Here is a 15,140-nt window from a genome sequence, read left to right as displayed (position 1 = left end):
GGTGAAATCTTATATTCTTTACAGGCAGTAGCTCTTCCTATGTGTACATATGTAAGCCTGAGGGACTATACTTGCATTCCTCTGTGTTTATTTCTACATGGCTTCATACATATAAGATAGCATCTGTGTCTGTGTGAACATGTTCTGTCCTTACACTTATTTGCTTGTAAATACGTATGTATGTGAGGCTGGCACTGTGGCATAGTGGGTAGAGCCACCACCTGTAGTGCCAGCATCCCATATGCGCACTGGTTCGAGTCCTGGCTGCTCCACTTTCACTCCAGCTCCCTGCTGAAGCTCCTGGGAAAGCAGTGGAGGATGGCTCAAGTCCCTAGGCCCCTTCACCCATGTAGGAGACCTAGAAAAAGAGCTCCTGATTTTGGATTTGCCCAACTCCAGCAACTGCAGAAATCTGGAGAGTGAACCAGTGGATGGAAGATCTTTCTGTGTGTGTGTGTGTGTGTGTCCGCTGCCCCTTTGTAATTCTGCCAATAAATAAACCTTAAAAAACAAAAAAAATTATGTATGTGAACCTCTGCATACTTATTTATCAGTGTGTACATAAGTACATAAGGATTTGTGTCTGGGTGTGAGTCTATGTATCTGTATCTGCACATTCTTGCCTGTAAATCACTTCATCTGTTTCTGGGAGCTTATATATTCACATGCACATGCTTCAGTCTTTATACCCATCTGTTCATCCTCTGTTTATACCTGTATGTCTGTGTGATCATCTGCACATCCATGAGGGCATGTATGTGTACATTTGAATAAATCTATATGCATGCAAATGAATGTCTTTGGATGAATCTCTGAGTGAGTGTTTATCTGTGTATGTACAGACATTTATGTCACTGTATGTATGAGCACTCAGTATACATAGCAACTCTGCATGCTCGCTGTCCCTATGTCTCTGCCCCTGGGTTTGTGCATGCTTCTGTGGCATGTATGCTCATCTATATTTGCATGTATAGTTAAGACTATGTATACAAATATCTGTGCAAATGTATGTCTGTGAAGGTATAATAGACACTTCCAGTGTGGGTACACATATTTCTATATTGGTGTGTACAGGCCAATAGAGCTACATGCTTCTGTGTGCCTTTGTGTTAGTATGGGTCTATGTTTGTGGCTCTTCACATGTATCTTTACATATATGTGATGTGAGTACATGTTTATAAATCTATATACGTTTCTCCATGTATCTATATAAGTTTCTGTGTTGATATCAATGGCTCCAAAGTTATTCCCTCCTTCTGCCCAACTCTACTTCTTTACTTCAGATGAACATTCAGAGTAAGATGCTATACTTTAATTCTAATAACAACATAGGAGGTAGGAACCAGTATCATCCTCAGTTCACAAATGAGGAATTGAGAATCAGAGAATTAGAGTGCATTTGACTAAGGCCACAGGACCAATAAGTGTCAGAGACAGAATTTAAAACCAGATCTGTCTGAAACCAAACCCATATTCCTTGTACTCTACAACAGATCATTTCAACTATCTTAAAGTGTCAAAGTCACACAGCACCAGTAAATGGTAAAGCCAGGATTGGAAGCTGGCAAATGTGCCTACAAAACTGTGTTCTAAACGTTGATTCTTTCTGAAATCAAATAAATTAAATTAAAATTAATTTAATTAATAAATTAAAGTTATTTAATCCTTGGAATAATCTAAAAGAAAGTATCTCACCCATATGTACAAATAGGTAAACAGACTCAAAGAAGTAAAAGCAACTGTGAGCACGTGGGTCTCCTCTTCATATACTGTGATGTACAACAATATGTTGTTGGGGATTTGATGTAGTAGACTTAGTCTGCACTTCATAAAGTGAATCTGAATATTTTAGAGTTAGCATACATATCATGCTTCTCTTCTGGATATTTTAAAGCCTTCTAACTATTATACAACAAGTCTGGGTAGTATGGGGTGCAGCTGTGAAATTTGGGACAAATCGACGTGTTGTCATGGAGTGTGCACTATGCATTGTGAAATGCCTTTCCTTGAGTGTTATCTCTTCACTGCATCATGGTATGAATCTATGAGGATCACGGGGCAAGTCTGACGGTTCCAGGCCTAGTTTCTGAGTTAAATGGCACGTATCTGTGTGGTGCGAAGGTAGATGTCGTAAGGCAAGTTTATTGAGGTGAACTGAGTCTGAGTCTGAAAGAGAAAATCTTTTTGTTATGAGGGAAGTTTCCTTGTACTGGCAGGGGAGGGGAGTTCTATATGTTTTGGGGTGATAAGTATTTATGGGTTTTTTTGATAGCATCTTCCTGAAAGAAAGGTCATTCTAGGTGTTATGAACAAGTATGTGGATTGTTTCAAGTGTTGATAATTTGCACGTCCTGTGAAGGAGTTTCCTGTGGTGACAGTCTTGCCTAATGGGATATGTGTGTGTGCAGTAAGATTGTTTTGTACATTATAGGAGGCACACATAGATGGTATGAGGTAAAGCTAAGAATCATAAGCTCTGGGCCCAGTGAGTCCTGGGCATGTAGTCTGGAGATAATATACTTTGTGTGAGTGATTCTGGGGGTTGTAACTTTTCTAATTTTTGGATGCATTTATGTACATTACTAGGGGAGTCTATAGTCTGTGGAACTGGTCTTTACAGTGTAGGTAGGGCATGTCTAGCTCTTAATGGTTTATACATTGTAGTCAGTACATTGTTGGATATGTCTTCAAGACATGGGATGAGTAAATGCTTCATGGGTTGATTCTACATAGTTCTAAGTGAATCTGTCAAAGAGCCAACCTTTTTAGTTTTTTTTTTATTCGTTGCATTTTACACTGTGCCTACGCCTTACGGAGAATCTATGTGGGGATTCCCTCAGGTGTGAAGACTCCCAGGTGTAGCACTGTATCTGTACATAGTACCACATTTCTAGAAGTCATGATACAAATATGTACATTGTGAAGTAAATCTGTATGATATAGACTGATTATAGATATTGTATGTGGTATAACTTGGTGTTGCAAATGAAGTATTGTTTTGTTTAGAGGTTTGATTAGAGGAAAGTATAGGATGTGATTGAGGTTTGTGCTGTGGGACCACTCTGTATTGTAAGGTCAGTCTGCATTATGATGCAATTCTGTGTATTACAAGGTATGCCAGCACGTAGTTGAAGTTGAATGTGTCTAGAGTTCTGGGTGTTTCTGATCAGTGACTGTTTGTGGGGTGAATTTTCTTCGTAGGGCTGTCTGTGAATCATAGGGTGAATATCTTAGTGTTGCAGACCAACTTCATAAAATGTGAGGCTTGTTGTGTATTGTTGTATATACATTTGTGTATTGTGGGTCATATATTGAGTTGTGGAGACACATAAGGTTATGATGAGATTCTATATGTGTAAATATTTTGAGGCACATCAGAGCACTGTGGGGAGAATCCAATATGGGTTGAGTCTATATATTGTGATTTAATTCCACAGGTTGTGGAAGGAGTCTGCATTTGGTGTAAGTCCAAAAACAAAGTGGCAATTCTGGAACTATGGGGAGTGTTTGCATGTTTTCAAGATGTTTTGTACATTGTAGGCTGGGTCATTTCATTGGAGAGCTTGCCAAGGTGTTTGGAGGTATGTGCAGTATAGACTGTGGCAAGGGGGTGGGTCAAGGTTGCCTTGTAAGATAAGGCTGTGTTGTGGAACACTATCTGTATAATTATAGGGTAGGGCTTGATCCTTTGTGGCAAGTTTGTGAGCCACAGGGCAATTCTGAGTGCTGCAGAGGGCCATGTTTTCTTTATGGAACACTTACATTGCAGAATAACTGCATACATTTGAGGGTGAATCTGCACCAGAATGCAATTTTGTGTTTACGGGAAAACTTTTCTGTCATAGGGTACATCTGACCATTTTAAGTTGTATTTAGGTATTGTAGAGCTAGTTTGCACACTGTATCACATATCTTAATGTTACATAGCAAGACTGAATCCGCCGAATCTGTGGGTGAGTGTGGTTGGTCTGCCTGGCAAGGTTCTGTGTCTGAGTGAGTCTGTTTTTTTTGTGTGTTATGGAACTGGTTTGCATTGTGATGCATGTCTAGTTGTTATGAAGCTAGACTGGGGCACATGAGATTGTACGTTATCATCGGTTATTACTGTGGGTTATTATGGGATTTATGGGGTTAGATTTAATGTTGTGGAGTGACTCTAGGTTGTGGGGGTAAGTCTGGATGCCATGGTTCAGGTCTAAAAGTCTCTCAGTGACTGAGTATTGCTGTATGAATCTATGTTATGTATGAGGAATCTGGGTGTTGAACAGTATACCTATGCATTGTGGGGTTTTTCTCTGAATGTCATCCAAGACTGCAGTGAGATTAGAGGAACAGTTTTGTGTTACAAAGGCAAGATCTTCACAGGACTGATCTCTATTTGGGGACTGTATGTTATAGTCTAGGTAGGGAAGGCATGGATGGTCTGTGGCAAGTCAAGACATTGTAGAATGAATATGGATGATATATATGTATGTTGAGGTTTTGCTTCAGTGTTTTCTAGCACTTCAGATTGTGCTGTGAGCCAGTATTGACATTACAGGAGCAAGAAGTTATTTTATGGTGCTAATCTAGTGTTATGTAGAACATCCACGAGTCATGAGATGAAGCCTATTATTATGTAACAAGTCTGGGAAATGCACACTGTGCTGTGGGTATTTTTTAGCCACATGTGTGTTATCCAGCATTTTTCTGTTCTTTGAGGCTACTTTTTATCATGGAGAATAAAAGGGCATTTATAGGTACTGTCAGTATGTTGTGGAATGAATTCATGTATTTGTGAGTATGTCTGTTTCCTGTAGGTATTATCTCTATGATATAGGACCAGTCTGGGTATTATTGGGTGAATGCAGGTGTTGAGGTGTAATACTGTGTATTAGGAAGCATAATGGTATGCCTCATGCTGTGCCATGAGGCAAATTTTGATGTTGCAAAGAGAAAATGGTGGGTTTTTTTGGTGCCAAATCTAGGGTTTATGAGTCATTTTTGAATGTGAGCCCTTACTACATGCAGTGGGACAAATCTAGGTTGCCAGGTGTGGCTGTTGGAGGTATTTGAGTGATATGTGGTATTTCTGGGTTCTTTTGAGGGGTGGAACAACTCTGGATGTATTGACATACACATAAATGTTTCAGAGTGAATCTATCTGTGACAGGCAAATCTGTGGGTAATAGAGATGTGTCTACGTGTTGTGGAGCACATTTGTGCCTTATGTGTTTTCCTATGTGTTATCTAACGTTTCAATTTATGATGAGGAATGTCCTAATCAACTGTGGACTGTTTATGTTATTGGAAAATTTTGTGTATTATGACGCATACCATGTGGTATAAGGCATGCTCTGGTTTTTGCAGGACTATTACGGGTTTTGTGTGGGATCTGGGTGCCATGTGGGCACATCGTCATATTACAGGTTTTGTCTGTGTCTTTCACAGTATTTGTGTGTGCTCTGAGGAAAGTCTCAGTATTATGGAGACAAACATTTTAGAGAGTCTTTCTATATGTTATGTGGATATGTTGTGTCTTCATATTGTCATGATAGTTTGGTTATTAAGTGACAAGAGAAGCTATTAAACAGGTTGCATATGGTGACTGAAGATAAGTTTGGGTGACAGAAAATTTGGGGATAGGTCTGGATCTCATGTGCTAGTCTGAGTGTTTTAGGCAGAGACTCTAGGTTTGCGTATTGCAGTCATACTTGGTACTACAGAATGAATGTGGATGTTTAGTGACATGACTATGCATCATGGGGTTTTATGTGTATTTTATTTAGTATTTCTGTGTGATCTCAGCTAAACCTTGATGCTACTGAATCAAAAGTCTATTCTTCAGGGTCAATCAATATTGCCTAGAAATTATGTCTATTATTGGGCATGTTCATGTATTTTGGGGAAGGCCTGAGTGTCATGGGTTGAATTCAGTTGTCATGGAGTTATTATGTTTGGTTTTGGACAAGTCTTGGTGTGTTACAACAAGTGATTAACATTGTCCCATATGCCTGTATTCCATGAGGCAAGTCTTGGTCTTGTATAGGCAAGACAGTATTTTGTTGCACCTGTGTGTGTGTGTGTGTGTGTGTGTATATATATATATATATATATATATATATATATATATCAGTGAGACTCTAGATCTTATAGGGAAAGTCCTGGTTTCTTGTGTTGTGAAGCCAGTCTTTTCATTGTAGTCAAGATTATTTCATGTGTTATAATTCTGTATTTTGAAGAAGTCTACATAATGTGGATTGTTTCTAGGAATTTTGAACTGAGTTTTTTGTGTTGCAAAGCCAATATGGTGTTCTGAGGTATGTAGTGTAGAACATTTATGTGTATGATAACATGCATTTGCTTGAACTGTGATGACTCCTTGAATGGGTTATTTTGTGTATCCCAGGTATGTTTGTGTATTATAGTGTATATCTAGGTGTTGCAAGATGAGTCCAGGTGTGATACAAAGACTATGTGGTAAATGCTTCTAGATGTCGTGGGTTAGGTGGAGGCAATAGAGGATAAGAGTATGGTGTGATTTGGGGCTTTATGGAATACATTCTATATAGTGAGTTGACTTGAGTTGTTTCACATTGATTCTTACCATCACGGTCCTGTTCCATGTGTAGGAGCTAAAACAACAAGAACAATAATAAAAAGGTCAGTTAATACCAATAACATTAATTTTTTACAAGGCACTATTCTGAATACTTTATAGGCATTAATTTCAATTATTCCCCTTAATGACCTTATGAGATAGGTGCCATTATTGTTCTTAAATTATAGCTGAGGAAACCAAGGTGAAGAGAGGTCAGGAAACATTCCCATAGTTAACTAGTATATGATGCATGTGGGCAAGTTAGGTGGTTTGGGCATATAGTCTTTTATGCATCAAGCATGACAGAAGGATAAGTGTGCTGTGAAAAGCAGGCTTTGTATTATAATGTGATGCCATATGTTTACATATGAAGTTAGGAGCATTTTTGTGAATGGTAGTGGTATCCACATTTTGGGACAAAAATCTAGATGTAGTAAGGTGTGTTTGTATGGTATAAGACATACTGATGTGCTTAAATTGTGTGGTGTTGTGGGTCTGTGACTTGTGGGGGTAAACTGGGTGTTGTGAATTCAGTCTGCATACTGATGGATGGGTCTGTGTATTATGGAATGGGCTTATGCATTAAAGAACAAATGTCTTAATTGTGATTCAATTCTGTTGTATTATGAGTGGCATCTAGTTTAGGGTTCTGTCTGTGCTCTATAGGATCCATGGGTATTATGGTGGGGTATCTGTGTGCTGTACAGTATTTCTAGATGTTCTGGAGATAGTCTATCTATTGGTGAATCTGTGTTGTCAGATGATTCTATATTTTTATACTCTGCATTTTTTCCATGGTCGCAAAGACAAGGGTAGAAGGGGGTGACTGCAATGTAACTTAACAATTCTAGTAGATCCTATGTACTAGACACTGTACTAAGCACTTAACATATCTTAATTCATTTGTTATACAAAGAGACTTTCAAAGTATTATTGTTATCTTTGTTTTACAGATGAGTACATTAAAGAACAGGGAAATATACTTACCCAAGGTGATACAATTAGCAAGAGGTGGGACCTGGATTCAAACCCAGGTAAGTCTGGGTCCAGAGGACTTGCTTGAAACCATTACAGAAGCTGTTTGTCCATTGCAGGCCAGAGTTGTAGCTCAATAGTATGGTAAAGCATGTCTGTTCTCTATGATAAAAGTGTTCACTGCAGGGGTAATATGTGTGTTGTATGTTTTCACGCTGGGAAATATTTATGTATATTGTGGTTTCTGCACTATAGTTTATGTGTATTGTAGTTCTGCACTGTTTTATGATGCATTTCTGTGCCTTATACAAGTAACCTATGTGTTCACAGGCATGACTGAGAACTGGTAGCGCATCTAAATGTCACAGGTACTGAGTATAGGTTAAGTCTGTGTCCTGAAGGGTTTGTCTATGCATTTAGAGTGAGTTTCCGTGTTCAGCAATGTTTGTGTGAGGTGTGAAGAAAAATGTAATATGCATGGGAGAATCTGTGCATTTTGGTAGAGTTCTGTGCATAGTTGGGTATATCTTGTTTTATAGGAAGCAGTATGAACAGTGACTTAGTCTACATGCTTTGGGGTGAATATGAACCTCATATGGCAAATGGTTTAATGTGTATAGGGGAACATGTTCCCACTGTGTAGCCACTGTAAGAAGAGAGTTTTGTGAAATTAATATGTATGACAAGTATACACTGTAACATAATGTTTACCATTGTAGAGGTGGACTATTGTAGTGCAGAAGCTATTTGTATGTTGTAGGCTGCATCTGTGTTTTGGAATGAGAGAAGATATTGTGAAACACATGTGTGACTGTGCACTAAGAATCAAGTCTGAATACCTTAGGTGCTGCTTAGTGCATCTGTTGTAGAGCAACTCAGTGTGGTGTAGGGCCAAGTGGAAGGCTGTGTCTCAGGATTAGTGGAGGTATATTTTATTGACACAGGGTCCCAGTATGCATTATGAGGTTACTCTGTGGTTTGAGGATGAGACCTAGATGTTGTAGGACAAATGGGTGCACTATGGGGCAAGTATTTGTACTTGTTTGCTGGGAAATGAAGTGTGTTTGCTGGGAAATGAATGGGTGCATTGCAGGACAAGTTTTTGCATTCTGTCACAATTCTATGTATCAGGGTATTGCATATGTACTATACAATGTACTGCTGCATTCTGAGTTGAGTTGTGGGACAGGCTTAACTGAGTGCCACGGGGAGAGTGTCTCATGGGTGAGTCTGTAAATCTGTGTAATGTGGAGTGAGTCCATGTCACGTTGATCTGTGTGCCATGGGGTGAGCCTGTCTGTTGTGAGGGAGTCTTTGTGTGATGAGATGGGTCTTTAAAAGCTTTCAGGAGTTTATGTTCTAGAGGCAAGTCTACTTTCCATGGAGATACTGTGTGCTGTAGAACAAGTCTGTGTGCTGTGGGCAGACTCTAAGTCTGTGCTGTGGTGCTTTCACAAGGGTCAATGTGATGTGAGGAGAGTCTGTGCACCCAGGCAAAAGTCTCAGCTAGGGCTTCACTAGTGGAACATAAGGAAAGTCATGTGTCAAGAGGAAAACCAGTGTGCTGTGGGAGGACCTGTGCTATACCTATGTGTGGTGGGGAGTATCTGGGTTTGTGAGGAAAGTCTGTGTGCTGTGGGGAGAATCTGTGTGTGGTGAGGTGAGGTGAATCTGGATGCTCTGTGTACCCTGGGAAGGTTCAGTGTGATGTGGGGTCAATGTATGATGCAGGATCATCTGTGTCTCACACATAGAGTTTTATGGTGGCATGAGTCTCTGTCATGTGGGACCTGTCAGTGTCCCTTAGGTGGGTCTCGTGTTGGGGAGAACCTCCGTGACTCTGGGAAAGTCTAGTGATATAAGGTCTGTCTGGGTGCTGTGGGCAAGTCTTTTTGTTGTAGTGCTGCTCGTCAGTGTGCCTTGGGATGTGTCTGTGTGCTGTGGCCTAAGTCTGTGTGTAGAGGGAAGAGTCTGTTTGCTACAGCAGTCAATGTGTGTTTCTTATTTGGCCAATGTGCATATTTAGAGAGCGAGCTATACTCTGCTAGTTTTAAGACGGTATCCAGGCAAATCTCTCTTAGTATCTACAAATGATAATAAATAATATTTTTATAATGGTTACTATGTATCTGATACAGTTCTAAAGGTGCTATTATTACCCCCATCCCCCATCCTACATCTGAGCAATCTAAGGCACAGAAAAATTAAGTAATTGTCCCCCAAGTTTATTTAAATAAAAAGTGGTGGAGGTTTGAAATGACGTGGTCTGTTTCCTGTACCCACACTATTAGGGATTTCCTTCAGGTTCTGAGGGCAAATATTGGAAAGACTTCATGGTCACTGATAAAAATATTGAGAGCAGCTAATTTGGAAGGAAGAAAATGAGAATGTTTTAAAGCATTCTGAAAATTTAAAAGAAAAAGGCAAATGCTGTGTGTGTAATGATGATGGCAGTTTAGCACAGAAAAACCGACGTCATGTCTGCAGAATAACTCCTCAGCCACTGCAGGCCTCCAAGACTTCTCCCTTGACCCCACTGTGGCAGCCTCATTCTGCTACTGCAGATTGCCGATGTGCATGCCCTGGCAAGCTACCGTTGCCAGGGAAACCCGCCTCTGGTCATAAACAAATCACAGCCCAAGGCAGCAAATCAGGAAACTACTGAGACTATGGCTAGGAACCAAAAGAGTCCTTAATTGGGGCTGTAGCACTCACACCCAAACACCACCCTTCATTTTTCTCCCAAATTAGTAAAGGCTAGAGGTCAAGGTCAAAAGTCAATAGCAAAGGGTGGCTATGTTGGGGGCAAAGGGGACAGCAATGGGTAGCAGGTGATTTTTTTAATTGTCAAAGACTTCTGTGAGCAACATTTAACCCATCTCCTACTAAAAGATTCTGTGCTTTATATCTTGAGGCTTCCATCTACAGTGAAAAGAGGTAGACCACTGGAATATATTTCTATCTAGAAAAGGTACTGGCAGTGGTGGCAAGGATCAGGACTTCCCTAGCTCCTTTAAATTCCTAGATCAGACTACTGCCAGCAATAGGCCGGTAAATATTTATTTCTTTTCCTCATATATTTCTTACATTTTGTTCTCACATCATTCTAGAAAATTCCAGGAACTGAATCCAGACAGCTTTAACTCTCCAAATACCTGAGGAGTAGAAAAAGAGGTTGAAGGAGGAACCATAGAGGTAGCACTGATCCCTGGGATATCTGTTTTAAACACATATTTGGAGTGTCAGCTGTGTCTAAGAGGAATAACACATCTGGAACAGAAGTTTTATGTATTTGTATTTCTTCATTTAATTTGTAAAAAACACACGACAAAGATTAAAAAAATTAAACATTTAAAATGAAAAGTATCCATTTTTGTAAACCACTAAGCTAAACTGCATGTGCCTAGGATTCTAGAAAGGCATAAGCACAAACATGATGCTTTAGCATGATGCCCACACGCTTGAAGAAGGTAGGAGTACTATTGTGGAATGTCACCATCTTGGGTAGAGAGAAAATGGCCGACTCGTGGAAAGCTACACCATATCTAATAAGGGAACAGTTGTTGCCATTTCAAATCAGTGGAAGAAGATTGGATTATTCAATAAATGATGCTGATACAATTGGTGACCTATTTGGAAAAAACACAAAATTAGATACTACTTTATACCATATACCAAAATTAATGCTAAATAGATTCAAGAGTTAACTGTAAAAAATGAAACAATTACATGACTAGAGAAAAAAAAACATGTGACTATGCTCAGCAGAGCAAATAAACAGATCACAATATCAAAAATTGACAGATGTTGATAGTTAAAAATATAAAACTGCAAAATATAAAACAAAACATCACCATAAGTAAAAACAACCAATAGGCAAACAGCTGGAACATAATATTTTTATCACACATGATTTAAAAATCAAGTGATATGTATTGGGGCAAAGGGAGAAACCTTAAACTGCTTCATACCATTTGATCCAGGAATTCCATGTCTATGAATTTATCCTGGGGGAAAAACAGAAAAACATTCAGAGATGTATATGGAAAGATATACCTTTAATTATTTATAACAGTAAAAATTATACATATAAATAGTCAATAATGGGAGAGTTAAGACACATATAATTAAAAGTTATGCACTCAAAACATTCTTGTGAAATATGGAAAATATAGGAAATTGCTTATATGTTTAATTAACACAGTTAAACATTACATATACATATGATCTTCATTTTCCATAAAAATATAATCTTTATTCATTTATTTGCATATGCTCAAGGAAAGACTTACAGTAATTATCTCAGTTCTAGGGTTATGGGTAATTTCTATATCATGAGATTTTTCACAAATTTTCTACAATTAGCATGATGATTTTATAATAATAGGGAAAACATAATCTTAACATATTTTAACACGCGTATAAAAGCACTGGCATACAGAAATGAAAGTCTAGGAACAAAGACAACAGTAAACAAAACCTACCACTGTAAACTAATGGAAGATCATGCAAAATGAGCTCATTAAGTCTAAAGATTGACTACAGCATTATTTTTATGTTAATGAAGATAGAATTTCTTATACAAGATGGAGTCCTGGAAAATTTTCTTCACTACACCAGAGAATGGTCACATGTCCCTGGATGCGTCACTCTCTTTGCCGCAGTGCTGTGCTTGATGCCCCTCCCTTTGCCTTCAACATACTCTCTCCCTTCTCCCCTGCAAAACATGCTACCAGCAGACATATTCAACTTTGAAAAATGGCCCATATTCTGGATGTTCTTTTAAGCTACTTCATTCTCATGTTTTCTCTGATTGCTGCTTTCTCATCTAACTCAAAATCAATCAATCTTATCTTTTTTCTTTTCAGCTGTTCAACTGTCAAAACAAGCTGAATTCCAAAGAAATTAAAGAAGCACCATTTTACCTTTTTCTTTTTTTTTTCAGAAACAGATATGCAAAAGCATATCCATTTGCAGGCTTATTTCCGAAATAAACATAGAAGCCTTGTTGAGAGGCATCTCTGCTATCCTTCTCTCATCCCTCTTCAGAAAAAAAGAAGGACCAAGAGCATTCTTTTACTGCACAAATTGAAGTTCGAAAATCCAAATGCACTTTTAAATGAAGGCATAGTTCAAATATTCATTATTTCTTTTTCATGATATTTCAACCGAAATTCAAATGTTTATTTTTCCCATTCAACACAGTTCATCTCTCACATGAAGCACTCTGTTAAATACTATCATAGACTGCTCTTTCCCTCATTTTCTTTCCCATACAGATATCAAGTCATACAATTTTCTTAATTATAAAGAAATAAGGCATAGTATTCTATTATCTATTACAAAATAATATTTCTTCATGCAAAATAATATTTCTTCATTACAAAATAATATTTCCACATACTGAGAAAGAAACAGGAATCATAACCCATTTGTCACATCTAATCCAAACATCATTAGGCTGAGATATCATTCTGAATGCAATTTTTCATTTAAGTAACATCTTCATTGAATCTTATTTTGGGAAATATCTTACAAGGATTAACAAGGAGAAGTTTCTATATTTCCTTCTAGTAATTCATTCACTGTTTAAAAAGCAAGCTCTAAGCTAGAGAAGTGATCATGAAATATGTATATTATAATCCATTTTTGTAATGCTACTGACTACAATCAGAAATTCCTACACAGTCTGTGTTACTCTATTCCATAAAGGCATGTCACTTGCTTGTTTAAAAAAAAAAAAAAAACAAGGCCTGGAATGCATTTGAGAAAATATTTTGCAGCTACTTACCAGCTTCATGCTCTCTCTCTCTCTTCACCAGCTCTGAGGCTGTCGCACTGAAGGGATGAGGGAAAGCAGCAGCGCAACAGCCACTTGAAAATGAGCTGTGCTCTGAAGAAGGGATTAGCCCTGAGGAAAGAACTAAAATGCCTTCAGATTATTTTCAAAAATGCTCTCAAAACATAAAATCATAAAATATATCACATGCTAAAATATACATGCTCATCATAGAAGGAATTTAATAGCTGAACTTCTAATCTAAAATACACTTAAATTGTCTTGATTTCCAGTGAAACCCCTACAAGACCATGGGCTTTTGGCTCTCCCGTCTCCTAGCAACAGTATAATTATTTTCCCTGCAGTAGTCCTACTAGGCATCAGAGAACACTGAAAAGGTCTAGTCTCCAATGATGAGCATTACTAGTTTGTTGTTCAATATATTTTCCCTAGGTAAATAATAAAGAAAGTCAGGAATTCAATAATAAGGTCGTCAGATGAAGAATTCTGATTCAAAGGACATTCCACAGTGAAAGACAGAGACGGTACCCAGCTTTAGTGCAATGCTGTCAGTAGACCCCTGCTCTAACATGAATGTGTTTAATGCCACCGAGCTGTACACTTACAGTAGTTAAAATGATCAATGTTACGTGATATGTAAAAGAAGAGAAAGAGAACCATTCATAAACCCTGCAAATATATGCTGGATCTCAGCACACTGGGCTCAGGATTATAAAAGTGAATAAAGCATAGTCCAACCCCATATAAAAGTTCATAATCTAATAATGTGTACATGTTGCAATATAGAAATATTTTATTTATTTATCTTTCATTAAATGTGGGTAACATTTATAATCAGAGTTGTTATATGATATGCCCTGATATATTATTGGACTCCCAGTGGGTAGAAGAAGTAAAGAATTATAAATTTAACTTTTAATACATAATATATAATTATACATCTCATGTGATAATGTATATTTACTCTTTAGGGTAGTTTTTATAATATTTTTACTTTTATTTTCACAAACTCATCCATTCAGAATGATACAATGTTGCACAATTTGTTTTTAGAAATTTCACCAGATAGGAAATATAACCAAATTCAGTATCTTTATACTAAAAGAAAGTAGAAAGAAAAAGATTGGTACCAATCATTGTTCATTTATTATATGTCTGTTTTATGTTTTATGTTTTTCATTTTTTTATGTTTTTCATTTATTATATGTACTGTTTCATTTATTATATGTACTGTTCTATGTACCAGATAATTAAGTATTATCATAACCATTATACAGCTAAGAAAACCAAGATTAAGTAACAGAAAAAAAGATACCAATATTTATTACCTAAAGCCCATGATTCTAATTGCCTCATTCCATCACAAACATTAGAGTTCTTCTGATATCACCTGTAGTGTTAATTTTGTTAAATGGAAATTACAGAGTCCTATTTCCAAAAATTCTTATCTTTAAGCTAGGCACAACCCCAGAAATTTGCATTTTTAACAAATGTCACCATTGGGTGTAACCAGAAAATCTAATTTTTCACATTACTGGAGAAGTAAATTGTAAAACTATGTATCACAGGGAACACATGGACACTGTATGGTTAGAGAAAATGTGTAAATGCATTGATGCAACCACAGTACTCACTATGGGAGAAAGGAGATAAAGGAGATACAGCTAGGGAACCTGAGAAAGTGAAGGGAATCCCAAAGAAATTTTTGGAGACAGATTTGAAATGGAGGTATTAGTATAAACTCATGATTTTCTAAAATATGTACTAAGTCTGTCTACTGAAAGG

The 15,140-nt window shown here is 37.6% G+C and overlaps 1 long non-coding RNA gene across 5 annotated transcripts in view; it reads right to left on the bottom strand.

Annotated features, from left to right (window-relative positions):
- The window catches only part of LOC103352047 (uncharacterized), a 71,240-nt gene extending 57,810 nt beyond the window's left edge, over window positions 1-13,430 (bottom strand). For 3 of the 5 annotated variants that reach the window (XR_011385474.1, XR_011385475.1, XR_011385477.1), the window contains exons 1-5: window positions 13,347-13,430; window positions 11,527-11,562; window positions 10,643-10,710; window positions 7,568-9,639; window positions 6,587-6,614 (exon numbers count right to left, since the gene is read on the bottom strand). This is a non-coding gene — a long non-coding RNA (uncharacterized lncRNA). The remainder of the gene's footprint in view (window positions 1-6,586; window positions 6,615-7,567; window positions 9,640-10,642; window positions 10,711-11,526; window positions 11,563-13,346) is intronic. The other 2 variants (XR_011385473.1, XR_011385476.1) reach the window with 1 other exon arrangement.
- Between the last annotated feature and the right edge of the window lie 1,710 nt (window positions 13,431-15,140).

Source organism: Oryctolagus cuniculus, chromosome X (assembly GCF_964237555.1).
Source record: "Oryctolagus cuniculus chromosome X, mOryCun1.1, whole genome shotgun sequence".
Taxonomy (NCBI): domain Eukaryota; kingdom Metazoa; phylum Chordata; class Mammalia; order Lagomorpha; family Leporidae; genus Oryctolagus; species Oryctolagus cuniculus.
The sequence above is the reverse complement of the archived record's forward strand: the minus strand, read 5'-3'. Positions and strand labels throughout refer to the sequence as shown.